Genomic DNA, 15,379 nt, shown 5'->3' on the forward strand with positions numbered 1-15,379 from the left:
CTAAACACCAGCTCTGATGCCACACTACTGGCTGGGAAGGCAGCTTTTCCAGGGCAAATTCGGCCAGTTGCAGCAACAAATCGAGTTTGGCTGCCCAGTAATCCAGTGGATCTTCAATGATGCCACCACCTGCTGGTTCAGGTTCTGCTCTATGTCTAGCTGCTGGTGAGTAGTTTCTTCACTATGCGGGTGAAGAAATCTGCTCATTAGCGACTCTAGGATCAGGCTGCTGCTGATGGATCTGGTACTGCTCCGGCCACCGCACCCCACCCCTCCCCAGCAGCCATGGCAATGGAATGAGAGTGCTAAGGGCCCCCCTGTCAGACCTGCGAGAGGATGGACAATGGCGCAGATAGGCAGCGGCCAACTGACTACATAGGATGTCTCTATAGTAGTTCAGTTTGTCCTCCCTCTCAGCGGGTGTAAAAAAGGCCCCTATTTTGGACCGGTAGACAGGGTCCAACAAGGTGGAGAGCCAGAAGTCATCCCACTGCCGAATGGTGAATATTCAGCTGTCACTATGCAAGCAAAATCTAAAAATTGATGTTCATATATATATGATCACTCGCATAAATCAAGGAAAGAAGGAAGTGAATAGTGATCTGGAATATTTAAGACATAACTTTTACTTCTTATACATTAAAAGATATATCCCTCAATATTAATGAAAGATCAATGTGAATAGGTAACATCTATGCCTGCGGCGTCAATCGTGCACCACAACTAGGGGAGGAGGTCTTCCATCTGCCCCTCTTCCCTTTTTTTTGGCACTTATCTGTGTATTTTATTTCACTGGGAGTTATCTTTCCCAGTGGTTTTGTATTTGCTGGTGGGCATTTTTTCCAGCAAGCGCTTGTTGGTGAATATTTTCTCCAGCAAGTGAATTACTCATAGCCCACTTTTTATGTTTTCTCTAATGAGAGGTTTTATTTCCGCCTCAGAAATGTGCATGTTGGGATATTTTCAGGGCAAAATAGGGAACGCTATTCCAGGGTTAGGTTTCAGACGGGGGCCCAACTAGTTGGACACTCCGTGGATAGACCAATAGGGCTATTGTAGGGCCCTATAGGGTCATCCAGGGACATATAGGATTATCTTCCTGTAACTCCCTCATATCTCAAGGACCTCCCACCATCGAACCGGACCACCCTGTCAAGAAACTGTGAAACAAAGGTGTCTGAAGATTCCATCATCTGTAGGGTAGGACACTGGGTTTCATTGGTGCCGCCGTGCACCTTTGTGATACAGGCGCAGCTGTGCACTCTCTTGCATGGTGACTTTTGGCACCAAATCATTCAGTTTTTTCTTTGATGCCGCATTATGTATATACTGTTATATGTTGTTTCCAACATCATTGCTTAATTGTGTACTTAAGGTGCCAGTGCATACCGGCCATTGCTACCGTACTATTGTGCACCTACTGTAAGGTGCTAGTGCATATCGACTCTTGTTACCTTTTAGTGTCTTACACTGAATGTATAAGTGTGGACACGGTTGTTTCTGTTTCCAATGCGTCCCTTGTGTGCGGGATCGTGGGAAATTGTATTCACATTAATATTGAGGGATATATCTTTTAATGTATAAGAAGTAAAAGTTATGTCTTAAATATTCCAGATCATTATATACTTCCTCCTTTCCTTGTCACTACGCAAGCAAGCGAGCATGCATCGGGCCATTTGCACAAGTACAGAGTCCCTGCCTCCGTGTCCACTGCATTCTGCCACGGTGTGCCTGGGTCAACCGCCTCATCTTCCTCATCTCCATACTGCTCCTCCCGTTACTCCTGCTCCTCCTCTCCGGTCACCTATGTAGAAAACCACCTTTTTTGCTAAACATTGCTTGTGCTCCAATGTCCTCCTCCTCCTCCTCAGGGCTCATTTGGCCATGAGATGTAGGCGCCAGCTCTCTAGTCCCCTGACCAGACAGATTTACCAGCATCTTTTCCAGGATATTAATCAGTAAAATGTTGTTTTGCATCCCGTAGTACTGGCGACTGACAAACAAAGTGGCCTCCTCAAAGAGAGTGCAAATGGCAGGAGTCACGCATGAGCTGCCACTGACTAACATTGTAGTTACACAAGTGAGTACATATGTCTGCTTGGATCATCAAGAAATTGTTTATGGCTTTTCTCTGTTTGAATAGTCGGTAAAACATATGGAGGGTGGAATTCTAACGGGTGTAAATGTTACATAGTTGGGGGGCGCCGTTTTGCTGCTGCAGCTTAACCACCTCAGGACCGCCGTACGCAGGATTGCGTCCTGGCGGCGGTCCTGCTCTTCTGGGTGGACGCATATACGCGTCCTCCCGCGAGAGCCGAGATTTCCTGTGAACGCGCGCACACAGGCGCGCGCGCTCACAGGAACGGAAGGTAAGCGAGTGGATCTCCAGCATGCCAGCGGCGATCGTTCGCTGGCAGGCTGGAGATCCGAATTTTTTAACCCCTAACAGGTATATTAGACGCTGTTTTCATAACAGCGTCTAATATACCTCCTACCTGGTCCTCTGGTGGTCCCTTTTGTTAGGATCGACCACCAGAGGACTCAGGTAGGTCAGTACAGTCGCACCCAACACCACACTACACTACACCCCCCCCGTCACTTATTAACCCCTTATAAACCCCCGATCACCCATGATCACCCCATATAAACTCCCTGATCACCCCCCTGTCATTGATCACCGCCCTGTCATTGATCACCCCCCTGTCAGGCTCCGTTCAGACGTCCGTATGATTTTTACGGATCCACGGATACATGGATCGGATCCGCAAAAAGCATACGGACGTCTGAATGGAGCCTTACAGGGGGGTGATCAATGACAGGCGGGTGATCACCCATATACACTCCCTGATCACCCCCTGTCATTGATCACCCCCCTGTCACTGATCACCCCCCCTGTAAGGCTCCATTCAGACATCCGCATGATTTTTACGGATCCATGGATACATGGATCGGATCCGCAAAACACATGCGGACGTCTGAATGGAGGGTGATCAATGACAGGCGGGTGATCACCCATATACACTCCCTGATCACCCCCTGTCATTGATAACCCCCCTGTAAGGCTCCATTCAGACGTCCGCATGCGTTCTGTGGATCCGATCCATGGATCCATAAAAAATCATGCGGATGTCTGAATAGAGCCTTACAGGGGGGGTGATCAGTGACAGGGGGGTGATCACCCTGATTACCCTGATCACCCCCTGTCATTGATAACCCCCCTGTAAGGCTCCATTCAGACGTCCGCATGCGTTCTGTGGATCCGATCCATGTATCCATGGATCCGTAAAAAATCATGCGGATGTCTGAATGGAGCCTTACAGGGGGGGTGATCAGTGACAGGGGGGTGATCACCCTGATTACCCTGATCACCCCCTGTCATTGATAACCCCCCTGTAAGGCTCCATTCAGACGTCCGCATGCGTTCTGTGGATCCGATCCATGTATCCATGGATCCGTAAAAAATCATGCGGATGTCTGAATGGAGCCTTACAGGGGGGGTGATCAGTGACAGGGGGGTGATCACCCCGATTACCCTGATCACCCCCTGTCATTGATAACCCCCCTGTAAGGCTCCATTCAGACGTCCGCATGCGTTTTGTGGATCCGATCCATGTATCCATGGATCCGTAAAAAATCATGCGGATGTCTGAATGGAGCCTTACAGGGGGGGTGATCAGTGACAGGGGGGTGATCACCCTGATTACCCTGATCACCCCCTGTCATTGATAACCCCCCTGTAAGGCTCCATTCAGACGTCCGCATGCGTTCTGTGGATCCGATCCATGTATCCATGGATCCGTAAAAAATCATGCGGATGTCTGAATGGAGCCTTACAGGGGGGGTGATCAGTGACAGGGGGGTGATCACCCCGATTACCCTGATCACCCCCTGTCATTGATAACCCCCCTGTAAGGCTCCATTCAGACGTCCGCATGCGTTTTGTGGATCCGATCCATGTATCCATGGATCCGTAAAAAATCATGCGGATGTCTGAATGGAGCCTTACAGGGGGGGTGATCAGTGACAGGGGGGTGATCACCCCGATTACCCTGATCACCCCCTGTCATTGATAACCCCCCTGTAAGGCTCCATTCAGACGTCCGCATGCGTTTTGTGGATCCGATCCATGTATCCATGGATCCGTAAAAAATCATGCGGATGTCTGAATGGAGCCTTACAGGGGGGGTGATCAGTGACAGGGGGGTGATCACCCTGATTACCCTGATCACCCCCTGTCATTGATAACCCCCCTGTAAGGCTCCATTCAGACGTCCGCATGCGTTCTGTGGATCCGATCCATGTATCCATGGATCCGTAAAAAATCATGCGGATGTCTGAATGGAGCCTTACAGGGGGGGTGATCAATGACAGGGGGGTGATCAGGGAGTCTATATGGGTGATCACCCCCCTGTCATTGATCACCCCCCCCCCCCCCCTGGTAAGGCTCCATTCAGACATTTTTTTTTGGCACAAGTTAGCGGAAATTTTTTGTTTGTTTTTGTTTTTTCTTACAAAGTCTCATATTCTACTAACTTGTGTCAAAAAATAAAATCTCACATGAACTCACCATACCCCTCACGGAATCCAAATGCGTAAACATTTTTAGACATTTATATTCCAGACTTCTTCTCACGCTTTAGGGCCCCTAAAAAGCCAGGGCAGTATAAATACCCCACATGTGACCCCATTTCGGAAAGAAGACACCCCAAGGTATTCCGTGAGGGGCATATTGAGTCCATGAAAGATTGAAATTTTTGTCCTAAGTTAGCGGAAAGTGAGACTTTGTGAGAAAAAAACAACAAAAAAAATCAATATCCGCTAACTTATGCAAAAAAAAAAAAATTCTAGGAACTCGCCATGCCCCTCATTGAATACCTTGGGGTGTCTTCTTTCCAAAGTGGGGTCACATGTGGGGTATTTATACTGCCCTGGCTTTTTAGGGGCCCGAAAGTGTGAGAAGAAGTCTGGGATCCAAATGTCTAAAAATGCCCTCCTAAAAGGAATTTGGGCCCCTTTGCCCACCTTGGCTGCAAAAAAGTGTCACACATGTGGTATCGCCGTACTCAGGAGAAGTTGGGGAATGTGTTTTGGGGTGTCATTTTACATATACCCATGCTGGGTGAGAAAAATATCTTGGTCAAATGCCAACTTTGTATAAAAAAATGGGAAAAGTTGTCTTTTGCCAAGATATTTCTCTCACCCAGCATGGGTATATGTAAAATGACCCCCCAAAACACATTTGCCCAACTTCTCCTGAGTACGGCGATACCACATGTGTGACACTTTTTTGCAGCCAAGGTGGGCAAAGGGGCACCTTTCGGATTTCGCAGGCCATTTTTTACACATTTTGATTGCAAGGTACTTCTTACACATTTGGGCCCCTAAATTGCCAGGGCAGTATAACTACGCCACAAGTGACCCCATTTTGGAAAGAAGACACCCCAAGGTATTCCGTGAGGGGCACGGCGAGTTCCTAGAATTTTTTATTTTTTGTCACAAGTTAGCGGAAAATGATGATTTTTCTTTTTTTTTCTTTTTTCCTTACAAAGTCTCATATTCCACTAACTTGCGACAAAAAATAAAAAATTCTAGGAACTCGCCATGCCCCTCACGGAATACCTTGGGGTGTCTTCTTTCCAAAATGGGGTCACTTGTGGGGTAGTTATACTGCCCTGGCAATTTAGGGGCCCAAATGTGTGAGAAGAACTTTGCAATCAAAATGTGTAGAAAATGCCCTGCAAAATCCGAAAGGTGCACTTTGGAATATGTGCCCCTTTGCCCACCTTGGCAGCAAAAAAGTGTGACACATCTGGTATCGCCGTACTCAGGAGAAGTTGGGCAATGTGTTTTGGGGTGTCATTTTACATATACCCATGCCTGGTGAGAAAAATATCTTGGTCAAATGCCAACTTTGTGTAAAAAAATGGGAAAAGTTGTCTTTTGCCAAGATATTTCTCTCACCCAGCATGGGTATATGTAAAATGACAGCCCAAAACACATTCCCCAACTTCTCCTGAGTACGGCGATACCAGATGTGTGACACTTTTATGCTGCCAAGGTGGGCAAAGGGGCACATATTCCAAAGTGCACCTTTCGGATTTCACCGGTAATTTTTTACAGATTTTGATTGCAAAGTACTTCTCACACATATGGGCCCCTAAATTGCCAGGGCAGTATAGCTACGCCACAAGTGACCCCATTTTGGAAAGAAGACACCCCAAGGTATTCCGTGAGGGGCATGGCGAGTTCCTCGAATTTTTTATTTTTTGTCGCAAGTTAGTGGAATATGAGACTTTGTAAGGAAAAAAGAAAAAAAAAGAAAAATCATCATTTTCCGCTAACTTGTGACAAAAAATAAAAAATTCTAGGAACTCGCCGTGCCCCTCACGGAATACCTTGGGGTGTCTTCTTTCCAAAATGGGGTCACTTGTGGCGTAGTTATACTGCCCTGGCAATTTAGGGGCCCAAATGTGTGAGAAGTACCTTGCAATCAAAATGTGTAAAAAATGGCCTGCGAAATCCGAAAGGTGCACTTTGGAATATGTGCCCCTTTGCCCACCTTGGCAGCAAAAAAGTGTGACACATCTGGTATCGCCGTACTCGGGAGAAGTTGGGGAATGTGTTTTGGGGTGTCATTTTACATATACCCATGCTGGATGAGAGAAATATCTTGGCAAAATACAACTTTTCCCATTTTTTTATACAAAGTTGGCATTTGACCAAGATATTTTTCTCACCCAGCATGGGTATATGTAAAATGACACCCCAAAACACATTCCCCAACTTCTCCTGAGTACGGCGATACCAGATGTGTCACACTTTTTTGCTGCCAAGGTGGGCAAAGGGGCACATATTCCAAAGTGCACCTTTTGGATTTCACCGGTCATTTTTTACACATTTTGATTGCAAAGTTCTTCTCACACATTTGGGCCCCTAAATTGCCAGGGCAGTATAACTACCCCACAAGTGACCCCATTTTGGAAAGAAGACACCCCAAGGTATTCTGTGAGGGGCATGGTGAGTTCCTAGAATTTTATATTTTTTGTCGCAAGTTAGTGGAATATGAGACTTTGTAAGAAAAAATAAAAAAAATAAAATCATCATCATTTTCCGCTAACTTGTGACAAAAAATAAAAAGTTCTATGAACTCACTATGCCCATCAGCGAATACCTTAGGGTGTCTACTTTCCGAAATGGGGTCATTTGTGGGGGTTTTCTACTGTTTGGGCATTGTAGAACCTCAGGAAACATGACAGGTGCTCAGAAAGTCAGAGCTGTTTCAAAAAGCGGAAATTCACATTTTTGTACCATAGTTTGTAAATGCTATAACTTTTACCCAAACCATTTTTTTTTTGCCCAAACATTTTTTTTTTATCAAAGACATGTAGAACAATAAATTTGGCGAAAAATTTATATATGGATGTCGTTTTTTTTGCAAAATTTTTCAGCTGAAAGTGAAAAATGTCATTTTTTTGCAAAAAAATCGTTACATTTTGATTAATAACAAAAAAAGTAAAAATGCCAGCAGCAATGAAATACCACCCAATGAAAGCTCTATTAGTGAGAAGAAAAGGAGGTAAAATTCATTTGGGTGGTAAGTTGCATGACCGAGCAATAAACGGTGAAAGTAGTGTAGTGCCGAAGTGTAAAAAGTGGCCTGGTCATGAAGGGGGTTTCACCTAGCGGGGCTGAAGTGGTTAAGGAGCGTGCGCTTTGTGGTGTACGAGTGGCTGAAATGCATGCAAAGTTTCCTGGCCATTATTAGGATGTCTTGCAGATGGGTGAAGGACTTCAGGAACTACTTTACAACCAGATTGAACATAAACACCATTCAGGGCACATGACTCAGCCCTCCTTGACAGAGCGCTGACACCACGTTCTTTCCATTTTCGGTCACAATGGTTTCCAACTTTGAGTTGTCACGGAGAAAGCCAGGATTAGATTTCTTGCTGAAGGACACGTAGCAGTTCCTCCCCTGTGTGAATCAGTTCACCCAGGCAAACGTGGTGTAGAACAGCATGACACCACCTTGCCAGGCACATGTGGTATGCTGGAGGAGCACTGTGAATTGTCCCTGCAGTGGAGGCTGAGGTCACGGTGGAGGATGAAGAAGCAGAGGCGGACATTGTTGCAGGACCAACGGTGTCAGAACGTGGAGGCGGAAGTGGTGTCACCTGGCCAAGTTGCTCGTGTGGCTGGGCAGGAACCATATTTACCCAGTGGACCACAAACAAATTTCACCACTGAATTGCTAGCAATTACTCAGTCTCTATAGAAGAAAGTCTACATTCACCGACCAATATTTATTAAAAAAAGGCTGTATCACAAAAAAATTTCATTACTGAATGACAATGTCTGCATGACAATGTAAATTCACTGCAGAACGGCTAATAACACATACTTATTTTTCCCATTAATACACCCCAACAATGGCTGTATAGCAATGCTGGTTCACTGCAGACTAACTAAATAAGATGTATACTTTTTCCTATTAATATACCCAAATAAAATAAATATAACAATCACAATTCATCGCAGAACGGCTAATAGGCTGTACGTATATATATCCTATTAATACACCCCGTAAATAGCTGTAGTACAATGGAACTTCACCGATGAACTGCAAATAATATTTTTTATACAAATACACGCCAAAAAAGGCAGTCATTTTCTCACTTCAACGTACAATGGCTAATAAGCTCTGATACACGTTTTAGAATATATAACATATATATATATATATATATATATATAGAATGGCTAATAGGCTGTACGTATCTATCCCATTAATATACCCCATAAATAGCTGTAGTACAATGGCATTTCACAGCTGAACGGCAAATAGCGTTTTTGGGGTGTACACAAATACACACCAAAAAGGGTTGTAATTATCCCACTTTACCACACAATGGCTAATAAGCCCCTTTCCCCCCACTAATACACAACTAAAAAAGGCTTTAGAAGATATAACTGCGCCGTGAACGGCAAATACTTTTTTTTTGCAACTAATACATGTCAAAAAGAGCTGTCATTTTCCCACTTCACGACACAACAGCTAATATTTTTTTTTTCTTTTTCCCCCCACTAATACACAACAAAAAAAGGCTTTATAACATATAAATGCGGCCATGAATGGCAAATAATATTTTTTTTTGCCACTAATACACAGCAAAAAAGGCTGTAATTTTCTCACTTCACCACACCCTTTTTCCCCCACTAATACACAACAACAAAAAGCTTTAGAACATATAACTGCTGCCGTGAATGGCAAATAATACTTTTTTTGCAACACTAATACACACCAAAAAGGGCTGTAATTTTCTCACTTCACCATACAACAGCTAATAAGCCCTTTTTCTTTTCCCCCACTAATACACGCCCAAAAAAGACTTTAGAACAACTAACTGCAGCCGTGAACTTCAAATAATATATATTTTTTGCCACTAATACACGCCAAAAAGGGCTGTCATTTTCTCACTTCAACACTCAATGGCTAATAAGCCCCTTTTTTTTCTCCAATTAATACATGACATAAAAAGGCTTTAGAGCATATATATAACTGCACTGCACAAGGGTTAATAAGACTCCAATAACAAGAACGGTTTGCTGGAATTACAAAGGTATTGCAAACCTGTAATGAGCAACAGTATAATGGCAATTTGGATCCACAGTCAGTACAGCAAGGTGTAATAGGATTGTTTATATTACCCAGGCTGTACACTCCCCTGTTCTGCTTCAATACTGTGGAATAATTCCTCCCTATGCTTTCCCTATACTTATAATGCTCTTTCCCTAAACTTCTATTAAGCAAAATATAAGTTTTCAAGTCTTTCCTAGCACTGTCCCTAGCACCTGCTAACGTCTTTCCCTGCACTAACAACCCTGGAAAATGGCCAAGATGGCTGAGGCTATTTAAATGGCTGTGACATCACAGGGCTGGCTGGCTGATGATTGGCTGCATGCATGGCATTATGGGTGATCCCTTGTTCCCAGAGTTCCTTGCTCCATGTCCTAACATGTGCAGCAGCCATTTAAGGAAATAATGTGATTCATTACCACGAAGCGTGAGGAAATTCGGATTTGGTGCAAATCGAATAATTTATGAAATTCGGATTGAATTCCAATTTGTCAACTTTGATTCGCTCATCTTTACTTGTGTCATATGCCATCTCATCATACTGTACACTGTTTTTTTAGTGTAATAGGGAGTTGACACTTCCCAGGAGATGCCATGAGCTTTTTTTGGCCTCCTCACATTTATATGTTATTTTTAATTTCATGTTGAAAGTAAAATACACTATTTCATGTTCCAGTTGTGCAGAAGTGAGAGCCAGTTACACACCTTTCTGGACATGGATGCAATGTCATAAAGCATTATTGACATAAAAAATGTATCATACCTGAAATGAGTTGTCCAATTTCAACATTTATGGCACATGAGTAAGATCTGCCATAAATGTTGAAATGTGCAGGCGCAGGCACAGCTGCACTTTCTTAACTTTGGGAGTCTCATTTTAGAAATTAATGGGTCTTAGAGATGGGACTGACACCTCTTTAAAAATCATGATATCTCCTAGAGATATTCCTCAAATCTTTTTATGGGACAGCCCTTTTAATCTAAAATAGGTGTTCCTAATTAAAGGAAGTGACAGTAATATTTCTAAATAAACTGCATACCCCTGCCTCTAGTAGCAAGCCACTACAGCATAAACCCATACAATTTCAAATTGCTAATTCATATCTCCTAATGCTTGAAAGAACATTAAACCTAGAAATAGATGGCAAAGGTAAACAAGAGATATAGTCACCTGCCTGTTTCAGTCTTCAGTATTTTCTGCATAAACCTAGCAAAAACATACATGTAGAAATTCTGCTGAGATCACTGGCTAAGCTCCAGTTGATCTCTCTTTCATCTAAGGCAGCGATGGCTAGCCTCTGGCACTCCAGCTGTGGTGAAATTACGATTTCTATGGAAGTTCTGAGAACAGCCAATCAAGTTTTTACCACAGCTGGAGTGCCAGAGGTTAGCCATCACAGATCTAAGGTTTGTGGCCAAATTAAAAGGGTTTAGCAAAGGGGTTGGGCCTTTAAGATCTTTTTGTCCAACTGCAGACATGATGGAGCAGGTAGGCTTGTGCTCCGGACAGTTGTCTTACATGACAGTGAGGAGGGTGGGAAAGGTCTGAGCATATTGGACAAATAGATTTTTTTATATAAATATTTTTAAGTTTTGATTATAATCTGAGCCAAATAAAACTAATGGAAAGGAGGATCTGAAAAAAATAAATAAATAAAATCTCTTTCAAACTCCCTTTCATTCTTTATGCATTTTCAGTTTTGTGGCATTGTTTTTGGAAGAAAACAGTTATAGTAACATAGTTTGTAAGGCTGAAAAAATACATTTGATCATACAGTTCAGCGTGTTATCCTGCAAGGAGATCCAGAGGAAGAAAAAAAAAAAAAAAAAAACATGACATGGAAGCAAATTTTCCTCATTTTTTGGGAATCAGGCAATCAGAATAACTCCCATGATCAACAACGCTTCTCCAAAAATCTAGCAATGATAACCTGTAATATTATTGCGCTCCAGAAATACATCCACTACATAAAAAATATATATATATATTGTATTGTGCAAGCCTATTACAAGATCATTAATACATATATTGAGGAGAATGGGGCCCAATACTAACCCCTGTTGTACCCCGTGACCCAATCTGAGTATGTTCCATGAATAACCATCCTTTTCTATCACTGAACCAGTTACTTACCCAAACACACACATTTCCTCCCAGTCCAAGCATCCTTTTTTTATATACTAAACTTTTATATGGCACAGTATCAAATGCTATGGAGAACTCAACACACTGTATATGACATCCATTTACTCACCCCAGTCAAGTCTAGAACTTGCCACCTCATAGAAACTGATTAAATTAGTTTGATTATCAAATGCTATGGAGAACTCATGCAACTTTATGATCTTATTTTCATTGAGGTAGGTACTCTAGAATAGCATTTCTTTAAAAACCCTCCGTTTACCCCCAACAGATGTTAGACTTACCGGCCTATAGTTTCCAGCCTCAGTTTTTTACTCCATTGGCACCACATTTGCTAAGCTCCAATCCTGTGGAACACTCCCTGTCATTATCGAATCTTTAAATATTTGTTTATTTTTATTTTTTTAAGATGTTGCTCTACTTCTTCCCAGTTTAGACAGGCCACTTTTAATGAAGAGTTTATTTTTACACTCTGCATTTTATCTTACAGTTCATTTTCCTCAGTGAATACAGTGGAGAGAAAAAAAAAATGCTTTCTACACATTGCTCTGTACAACTCCTCCCTCATCACTCTGTAAAGGGCCAATGCTTTCTGCTTTAACATTTTTGCCATTTATATAATTGAACAACATTTTGGGGCTAGTTTTACTTCCTTTGGCTCTCTCTTTCTCCATCTTGTTTACTTCTATTTATCTTTTACATATGCTATTTTTTCCTTATAGTTTTTCAATGCTTCCTCGCTACGATCCTCTTTTAGTGGTTTACATACTTTATTTTTGCCATTTATTGCTCCCTTTGCATTTCTATTTATTCACATTGTTTCTTTCTTGTTCCTCAACTTTTTATTCCCTTATGATATACACCTCTTTCAATTGCAGTCTATGTATTATTGCACAATCCCATCTCTATTATATGAACATCCCTTTCTGATTTATTTTCAGACAAAAGTAATTATATATATCTATATATAGCTACACATACAGACACATATGCATACATAATAATTTAGCAATATACTTACATAGTTACCAAGACGGACTCCCTTTTGGCATAACACAGAGTATTCTGCAGCTCCACTCCAAGAGCGTCATGTGTATGCTGATAAAAAGAAAGATATACTTGTGTTATATTGTACTAAATTTAACACACACTCTCTCTCTAGACATGCTGCAGCTGTTCAACTGATATTAAGCAACAGGTGCCTTAGTATGCTATGCTGTTCTCAATAAGATTGTCTGCGATTGCAGTACAATAAGAAGGTAGAGAATTTCTGATGAAAATACTTGCAGGAAAGTAGTTATTGTATTACTATTCTAAGTATGAGTTTCAGCAAAATATATCAATATGTATCTGTCACAAGGGAGTTGGAACAGACTGATGATCTGCACAGTACTACAGAAGATAATAAACTGCATGTCTTCAAGTATCTGTTGCAGAAAATCAAGGGGGAATCTAAGTAATAATGGGATTATAAGGTTCTCAGTGGTACAAAGCGTCTGTTTAGCATTGTGCACTGATGATTATAGCTCAAAATATGGGCAGCAAAAACCTCCTATGATTGAATTGTATATTTTATAAGAAAAGTGAGAATAAGTGAAGATGTCTAAAGTTGATCCTATTTTAGCATTTCAGAATATTCCAGATCATGAACAGAATGCTATTTTAACATATGTCTAATATTACTCCAATCACAAGTTCTATTGCAGAGAACAGATGGAGCTGTTAATGGGGAGGGTGAGGAATTAAATTGCAGACATGTTTTCTAATCCCACACCATGTCCTAAGGAAACAGAAATGCCTGTTTGTTTACTTTAAAAGTTTTTTTTATTTTTTTCTTCCTCTGCAGATTTAATGAACAAGCGTACATAACATGATCAATTTTACCTTCACATCAGGAAAGAACAGCAAACTGGCTTAAATAAACATCATTACCAAATAAATCAAGATAAAGGATGACACCTGAGAGTAAGACATGAATAATACTGTGCAAATAGAGAAGACAGTTGTATAAAACAGTGATCAATGTACCAGCAGGCGAAAGACCAGTCCCAGTTTCTCAAATGTACAGTTTTATAATTTTTTATGAAATGTTTTCTTTTTCTTTTTGTGTTTTATTTTACAAAATTACATTTTAATTTCCAATTAAGCCTTTGCACAGCTGCACTGCACTATGAACATTAGAACAATATTCTAGGCAGTATTGAAAAAATTAGTTTGTGCTCCCCATAACCCCATTAATTTGCATCCAATGCCACAATATATGCATTATACAACGTCCAGGTCATTAGAGGACAGTAGATGGGGGGGGGGGGGGAGGGGGAACTATCCAAGATCCAAGAAGAAAAAGGCAGATTTATGTCAAGCTCACCAGCTCATTTGGGGGGAGGGTCTTGGGATAGATGGTCCCACATTACTTTCATTCTGATATAGCTTCGTTTTTTTATATTCTGCCTGTTTTGGGTCATCTTACTGGAAGTGCTAGGAAAGCCTGCTTATTTGATCACTGACTGGGGTACTATAGGTTATCAGAAGGCCAGTGACTAGCTCAGAGGACCTTTCCTAGAATTTCTGCTAGGAAATTGGGGACTGATGCTAAATCAGAGGGATAGCAGCAGAAGATTGGTTGAAGTGAGTGAAGGTTCCTTGTCTTTTTTTTGTTTGTTTGTTTTTAATTCTCCATGAAAAAATCACTTAAACGATAATTTGCAAGTAAATCGATCATGAGGGAGCACACCAAAAATGAATGCAAAACATTTCTGCTTTGCTCCCTAAATAATTCCACTGAGCAGACTGACGTTATCTTAATTTAGAGATGTATTTTTCTTATTTGTCCCCTATCAGTGTGCACCGATCAACTCTTACTCCACCTTTACTAGCATATACATACTAAAAACATGATTGGGCAACTAGTTGTCTCAATTCTACATGCTCGAGTACTGGTCCTGGTGTCCCTTCTAGGAAACCAGCATTGTTCAACAATTATACCAGCCAATAGATTATTTATGATTAAATGTATTTCCACACTGCATTTAACTAACCTGACATCATCTATTGCCTATCAAGCTGGAGTATTTGGATTAAAGGACAGCACCTGGGGTCTGCTAACATTGAGGGATGAGGCAAGTCCTGGATAATGGTAAATTCATACTGTGATGAATGCTTATAGCAAGGATTACGTGATTAACAGTGGCACGCTTGTTCCAACATGTTTCTGAGGTATAGCATCCTTCTTCATCCCAACATGTTTCGGAGGTGTAACATCCTCCTTTATTCTTGAGGAAGGAAGATGTTATACCTCAGAAACATAATAGAATAAGCACACCACTTCTATCTATGCCTTAAGTGATAGTCACTTCTGGTGAACCTGTCTGATATTTGGATTCTCCTACCTGTGAGTTGAGCCCCCAGCCAGAGCTTTTGCCCTTATCTCCTGACTGTCATCTTGGAATTGGTATTGTTTGCAACTCACTCGATCTGGATTTACTATTATCCAGCACTTGGCTCATCCTTCATTGGGAAGAGACCCCATGTGCGGTCCTTTGATACAAACACTCCAGTTTGATATAGATACAGTTATAAGTTAACCATAGTGGGGAAAT

At 41.7% G+C, this 15,379-nt stretch overlaps 1 protein-coding gene across 1 annotated transcript in view; it reads right to left on the reverse strand.

Moving 5' to 3' along the window:
- LOC122939420 (cadherin-12-like) overlaps positions 1-12,880 on the reverse strand; it is a 377,302-nt gene extending 364,422 nt beyond the window's left edge. Inside the window, exon 1 of the mRNA XM_044295487.1 lies at positions 12,802-12,880. The gene's annotated coding sequence lies outside the window, so the exon portion shown is untranslated. The remainder of the gene's footprint in view (positions 1-12,801) is intronic.
- Between the last annotated feature and the right edge of the window lie 2,499 nt (positions 12,881-15,379).

The sequence above is a fragment of the Bufo gargarizans genome, chromosome 5 (genome assembly GCF_014858855.1).
Source record: "Bufo gargarizans isolate SCDJY-AF-19 chromosome 5, ASM1485885v1, whole genome shotgun sequence".
Lineage (NCBI taxonomy): Eukaryota > Metazoa > Chordata > Amphibia > Anura > Bufonidae > Bufo > Bufo gargarizans.